Consider the following 6961-nt stretch of genomic DNA (forward strand, 5'->3'; position numbering starts at 1 on the left):
ATTTTTAGTTTCATAAGATCTCATTTGTCAATGAGCAGTCTTAAATGCTTGTGTGACCATGGCCCTTTGCAAAACATCCTTTCTTGTGATTGTATATGCCAGTGCATTATCTACATTACCCTCTCTCAAATTTAGGGTATAAGGACTTAAGTTGAGTTCCTTGATCATTGGGGGTTCATTTTTCTGCAGAATGAAAGATAGAGATCTATTCTCATTCTTCTCCATACAACTAACCAGCTTGGGAGCACCATGTTTTGACCCTGCTGTCATTTCTCTACTGTGTGTGTTTTTGACACATTTGATAAAAGTTAGGTGGCTACAAGAGGATGGATGTAAATCCTGGCCTTCAAGTCTATGTAATTTATCTATGTGTCTGTTTTTTATGTCAGTACCAGGCTGTTTTTATTGCTATAGCTCTGTAGTATGATTTGAAATTAAGGATTTGGACACCTCTAATTCTTTTGTTGTTCAAGATTGTTTTGGATATCCTAGATTTTTGTGTTTCCATATGAAATTTGAGATTTCTGTTTTCAATTTCTGTGAAGAATTGTGTTAGAATTTTCATGGGGACTGTGTTGAATCTGTAGATTGCTTTGCTACGATGACCATTTCCACAATGTTAATCCTACTGATACATGAGCGTGGGAGGTCTGTCCATCTTCTTGCATCATCTTCAGTTTCTTTCTTTCTTTCTTTCTTTCTTTCTTTCTTTCTTTCTTTCTTTCTTTCTTTCTTTCTTTCTTTCTTAATGCCTTAAAGCCTGTTGGCTGTTATCTGGGCATTTAGATTTTTTAAAAATTTATTTTCTATCCCAGACCCTAACCAGACGCATAGCTGGTAAATACTCTTCCATTCTGTCTACTGTCTCTTCACTTGATTACTGTTGTCCTTTGCTGTACAGTTTCATGGGGTCTTACTTGTCAACAGTTGAGTGTTTTTTTTTAAATATGAACAAAAAGAGAAATAAAGCAAACTGATTTGGAATTTGGAAAAACTTAAAGGGGGTATACACTGTTATGTTCTCAAGCTATGGATAAGTAATATGCCTCATTTTGTACATTTCTGAATATTGTTGGAAGAAAATGCTATTCAAGCCAATGGTTTAAAAAGATTCCATTGTGGGGGAGCTGGAGAGATGGCTTAGTGGGTGAAAACACTTGCTGTTTATGAATGAGGACACTTGCTGAGTTCAAATTCCCAGCACCATGTAAAAAGCAAGCTGTGCTATTGTGAATAAGTAATTGCAGAGTTAAAGGAGAGGGAAATGAAGATCACAGGATTCCTGGGGCCTGCTGCCCACCGCCTAGCTCCAGATCAGTGATGCTCCCTGTCTCAATGAATATGGTGGGGAGTGATAGAGCAGGACACTGATGTCTTCCTGTGGTGTGCGTGTGTGTGTGTGTGTGTGTGTGTGTGTGTGTGTGTGTGTATGTGTGTGCAGCCATGGAGACTTGCACATACAAGTGATCAAAAAAGCACACAAACACACAGACAGACAGACAGACAGACAGACAGGTATACACACACACATGCACACACACACACTCACACATAGGGAGAGAGAGACAGAGACAGAGACTAGTTGAACTGAAAGCAGATTTATATAATACCTCCCAAATACTTCATTGCATATTGAAATTCCCCCAGAATTTTGTTCTTTTTCCACCTGCTATCATATTTATTGTAAAAAAGCAGAACTATTAAAAACTTTGGCAGAATCTATGATTTTTATCTAAAACCAAATTAGCCATTCTCACTGCTTTTTCATAGACTCGGTGGCAGAGTTAAATGTTCTTTGGGGAAACTTGCTGACACACTCCATTCAGAAATTCATTTCATATCCATAAGAAGTGTAAAAGTGTAAATGCCTCTTAGAAAAAGGAAGCATTGCTCTTGCATATGCTTCAATACTGTCTTACAGACCAATGTGTAGTTTCATGCTTTCCTGACATGTAAAGCAATAAGTAGATTCCTGTAGTTTTTTCAAGTTATAAAAATATTGATCTTTGTGAAAGAACATTATAATGGTAGATACATACCATTGAATATTTGTCAAATTACATAGCATACACTATATATATATGCACAATTCATATATATACAATATGAACCCAGATGTAAATTAAAGACTTGCATTAATAATGAGTCAGTAAGTTTAGGAAAACAGCTCAGTGGTACAGTGTCTGGCTAAAGGGTATGAGGCCCTAGTTCCAATCCTCAGAACTGCATAGTCACACAAAAAAATGTACCAATATCCATTACATAACTCAATCACCATACAACTCCAGTGACAAATATTATGCCAGACAAAACTGGAAGTCTCTGTGGAAATCTGTCTTTTCACTTTTGGGTTTTGTAAGTCAAAAGTCAGCACTTGCCAGTGAAGTCCTCTACCTTACGAAAACATTGGTCATGGGATTCACATTTCATCCTCAATAAGAACAATACAATGTTGAAAGAAAGAAATTGCATGTGTTAGTAGATTGAAATATGATAAAAAAACAACATGCAAATAACATGGTTAGATTTCTGTTGTCATCAGCGAGAATAAACAAGATTGAGTATGAAGCCTGGGATTCGTATGTAAATGCTTACATGGGAAATTTATTTTCTCAATATAATAAAAAACCTGCAAAATAATAAAAATGTATAACATTTGCCTTATTTTGGAGGGAGGAAGAAATAATGTACGAACTGATCCAAGCTTTACTGCTACATTAAACCAGGAAAGCTGATGGGAGGTCAAACACAGACAAGGTAACTTGAGGCCCTTTACATCTCCAACTTTCCATTTTGGAACTCTTTCCTTAATCCATGTAAAAGACCACAGAAATAAAATAAATGTCACTTTCTTACTGAACTTAGAAGTTATTAAGGAGTTAATCAGTAAATTAATTTATCATTTTTACCGGAGAAATAAACTTCAGAGGAAATCTAATTCATAATTGGAAGTGAGTAATGAGCAAGCAGGATGTGGGAAAAAAATAATTTAGTCATTAAGAGAGGAAATTCAGCCTGACAAGGAGCTTTTGCACCCCCGTGCTGCAGCTGTGCTATGGAGAAGCTTAAAGCTCACATGAAACCACAGTACAGTGCATCTAAGGCTCTGTTAAGTATCAGCAACACCTCCTTGATGGGCTGGAACAGAGTCCAGACCCCTGTGAGAGTCTTTGATAAAGCAGGTGGTCATGGTGCGTCTCCTCAGAACTCCCCTTGTTAAGTGCACTGTTCTCCTTTGTATTAGGTAACAGTGAATGTATTTTAAGTAATATTCAGTAAAGCTTGACCTTTAGTATCAAAATAAGGTCTTTTGAATTTTTTGACTAAATTTGCTAAAAGTTCATGATTCTTTTTGCTTTGGGTTGTTTTGTTTTGTTTTCTGGTCTGTGAAAAGTGGCTTCATTACAGAGAGGCAGAATCACATAGAACTTAGGAGCTGGCACTGGGGCCCTTCCTATCAAAGGTGGGCAGTACATTGACAAAGTGCAAGTTCTACCGCATCCACCACCTGGACCAGCCTGTCTTCCTTCCCCTCCCTTCCCCTTTTCTTCATCTTCTCCTATTTGGTCACCTTGGGAGTTTGACCTCCCACTTTTCCACCACAGGCCAGGGAACCATGCACTTTACCTCCAGCACACCGCCCACTCCTTCATGTGCCCAGGGCCTCCACCCCACACTGGCCTAGAGTGACTTGATCTTCTGGGGAGATGCCCTCCAGCGAGGTCACATGAGCCCTGATCTGGATGATGGTCTCCTGAACGGCCACCTCCAGGGCATGTAGCTCCTGGGCAGACAAGAGGTGCCTGCTGATAACTGACCCAGGGAGTCGAGAAATAGCTTCATTGTGTATTTTATTTAATTCAGTACTTATAAGTTTTTTCAAGGTGCAATCAGTACAGATATTAAGATATTTAATATTCTTTCTTTGTATTGATCTTCAAAATCCAACGTACGTTCTATTGAAACAGTACACGTCACGTTTGGTTTGAGGGTAGCATTTGAGCACAGAGCTAGAAAGCCAATGTGAAAATGACAGGCTTCGTTTTATTGTTCGTTTTTAATACTTATTCACAGCTTTGTAAACTGATCTATGCAATGGCTTTGCTCAACCCCCTTATTCTCTCTTATCCTCTTCCTCCTCCTGCCACATCCGTTATTAACCCCATCTCCCTGTATTACTTTCATGTTCCTGTGTGTGTGTGTGTGTGTGTGTGTGTGTGTGTGTGTGTGTGTACTTCACTGCCTTTAATAAGAGCATCCTTCATGAACACTGGTGGGAGGGTATTGACTTGAACCAGGGAACTATGTGAGTGGCTATATTACTGAAGAATATTTCAAGGTTCTTTAGTTTCTAAAATGTCACTAATTTGATTTGGCTCAATACGTCAAACAAGTTGACCCTAAAGGATCTTTTCTTGTCTGTGTAATGTACATGGCATCTGTCACTTTGGAACTTGTGTTTTTATTCTTGGGTGCTCTGACAGCCAACTCCTTGATGGGTTCTGATCACGTCTTTCTTTGGCCTAAACACTTCTAAATCCTTCTAGCTTTGATTGTGCTACTTTATCCCCCTTGAGTGATTTGTCTAGAAAGGAAAACACATAATTAAGAGTGTATATTTTATATGATTACATGAACACAAAAGAGAAATTGGCTCTCTGGGCCAGTTGAAAAAAAAAAAAAAAGATTTCTCCTCTTTGCAGTCAAGGACCTAGAATGTTTGTTTGTGTAAAATGGGTTTGAGGTTTGTAAGGATAGAGCCAAATGCCTAGAGTAATCCAAGCTCAAAATTCATGCTTTGCTGACTCTCTAAATTACCTGGCACCCTGTGTTCCTGATCTCAGCTACTGTACACACTGGAATGAAACAAGCTTTTAGAAAGGCAATATGGGTATTATGTTAATTTCAAACAATTTCAAAATACAAGAGACACTGCTTTGAAAAACAGATGAATCCTCCAGATAATACTTCTATGCTGGCAACACAGAAAACTTTTAATGCTACAATGAAATTTGAATGCATGAGTAACAGCATGCTGGAAATTCCCTTTGTTTAAAGGATGTACTCTATACCTGAATCAGGATGCTGCCCACCAAATCACTGTGCTCTATAATGTTTGGTTATATTTGCTACTTAGAAGTTTCCAGTCATCAGGTAGGAAACATGTATTTTTCATGAAAAATATGCATTTAATGCTGTATGTAATTTATTGAAGGTATCATAGGGAAAATCTACCTTATAAGTGAATCTACAGAATATAAATCTTACATACTTATAAAGCTACAGTAAACGTTTAGCTTAAAATAAGAAACTTGGAAGGAATTTTGGCTTTCCTTTTTATCTGTATAAAGTTGGTTAAGTATGAATTATTGAACCTATCTTTCTTTCTTTCCTTACATAATAAAGAAATTTTTAAGTTTTGCAGTGTTATGATGGATGTAATTTATAAATTGGAAAAAGTAACCAAATGCTAATGAGTATTAAGCAGCCAAGGAAAAAAGTCGGTCCTGAGCGTTCTGGTGTTTGTGCCTTTCCAAGAGTGGTTAGTAAAGATTGTAAAAGAGACATCTTGCAGTAGAAAACTCAGGAGAGATTTTTCTGTGTCTGTTCAGCTGTAAATGTTCTTGGTGGGCTCTGTTACAGACTCCCAATTGGTTGAAATAACAGCGATTATTAGATGGAAGAGCGTTCACAGCCAATCGGGAAACTGGCTCCAACGTGTGAATTTTCGGATTCTTTGTCACACTTTGCAAACATTTCATCTATGTCAACTGACAGGAGTTTGGAGATGATTACAAGTGATTAATATCATAAAGCTGGTGAAAGAAAGATAGCCTTACAGCTAGAGAGTATAATCAAAACAGAAACAAAACTTCTTTTTCTCTTGGTTCTAAAGACTAAATTAGAAAATCATCTCTTCTTAAATTTTATTTATTATTTTTATTTTATATGTGTGCCTGTACTGCCTGCATGTAGGTAAGTGCACCCATGTTGTGCAATGCCCACAGAGGTCAGAAGAAGCTGTCGGATCCCCTGGGACTGGAGTCCCAGACAGTTGTTAGCTGCCATGTGGGTGCTGGAATTCGAACCCAGGTCTTCTGCAAGAACAACCAGTGTTCCTAACTGCTGAGCCATCTCTCCAGCCCTCATCTCCATTCTTAAATAGCATTTAACTAATATTTATAAAAATGATTTTATAAAATAATTCTTTAAAAATATCTGTTTCCAGCCTCTGTATTTTAAATGAATTTAATGATAGCGTAAATGTAAAAATTACTAAAATACATTAAACATGATAAATTAATGGTTGGGGAGCTGACTCAATAGGTAAAAGTACATGCTCTACAAGCCTGAGCCAGACTTTGGATCCCTGTGTAAAACCTGTATAAAAGCCTGAAGTGGCGGCACGGGTCGTGAATGCACAAGCCTTGAGTATACTGCAGGATAGCAGAAGAGAGAGGTCCTGCCCCAGAAACGAGTGGGAGGTGAGAACTGACCAGAGATTGTTCTGACGGCCATGCATGACCCATGGTGTGTGCGAGCATACACACACACACACACACACACACACACACACACACACCACACACACACACACACACACACCACCATCAGACACAAATGTACACACATGTACACATAGGCTATACACACATACACACAAAACTGTGCTTGTATATAACTCTCGTACAGTAAGCAAGTGCTCACATCTGCGGCAATATGAGGCCATGTGTCCTTGTGGTCCTGATGATGCTATACGTATGACAATGTGTTTCGTTGTAGAAATGGTGGCCAGTGTGCAGTGACTTGATAAGATGCTAATTTTACCATAACTCAAATATCAGAAGCAAATTATTTAAAGTCACTTGCAATAATAGAAGCATTTTAAATCAATATTTTAAACAAAAACTCCCTGTAATAGTTAATAAAATGTAAAAAAATACCTAGGAATAAACTTGGA

At 37.9% G+C, this 6961-nt stretch overlaps 1 pseudogene; it reads right to left on the reverse strand.

Annotated features, from left to right (window-relative positions):
• Positions 1 to 3429: 3429 nt before the first annotated feature.
• LOC115071728 overlaps positions 3430 to 6961 on the reverse strand; it is a 145414-nt pseudogene continuing 141882 nt past the window's right edge.

Source organism: Nannospalax galili, unplaced genomic scaffold (genome assembly GCF_000622305.1).
Source record: "Nannospalax galili isolate Female #2095 unplaced genomic scaffold, S.galili_v1.0 scaffold399, whole genome shotgun sequence".
NCBI lineage: Eukaryota > Metazoa > Chordata > Mammalia > Rodentia > Spalacidae > Nannospalax > Nannospalax galili.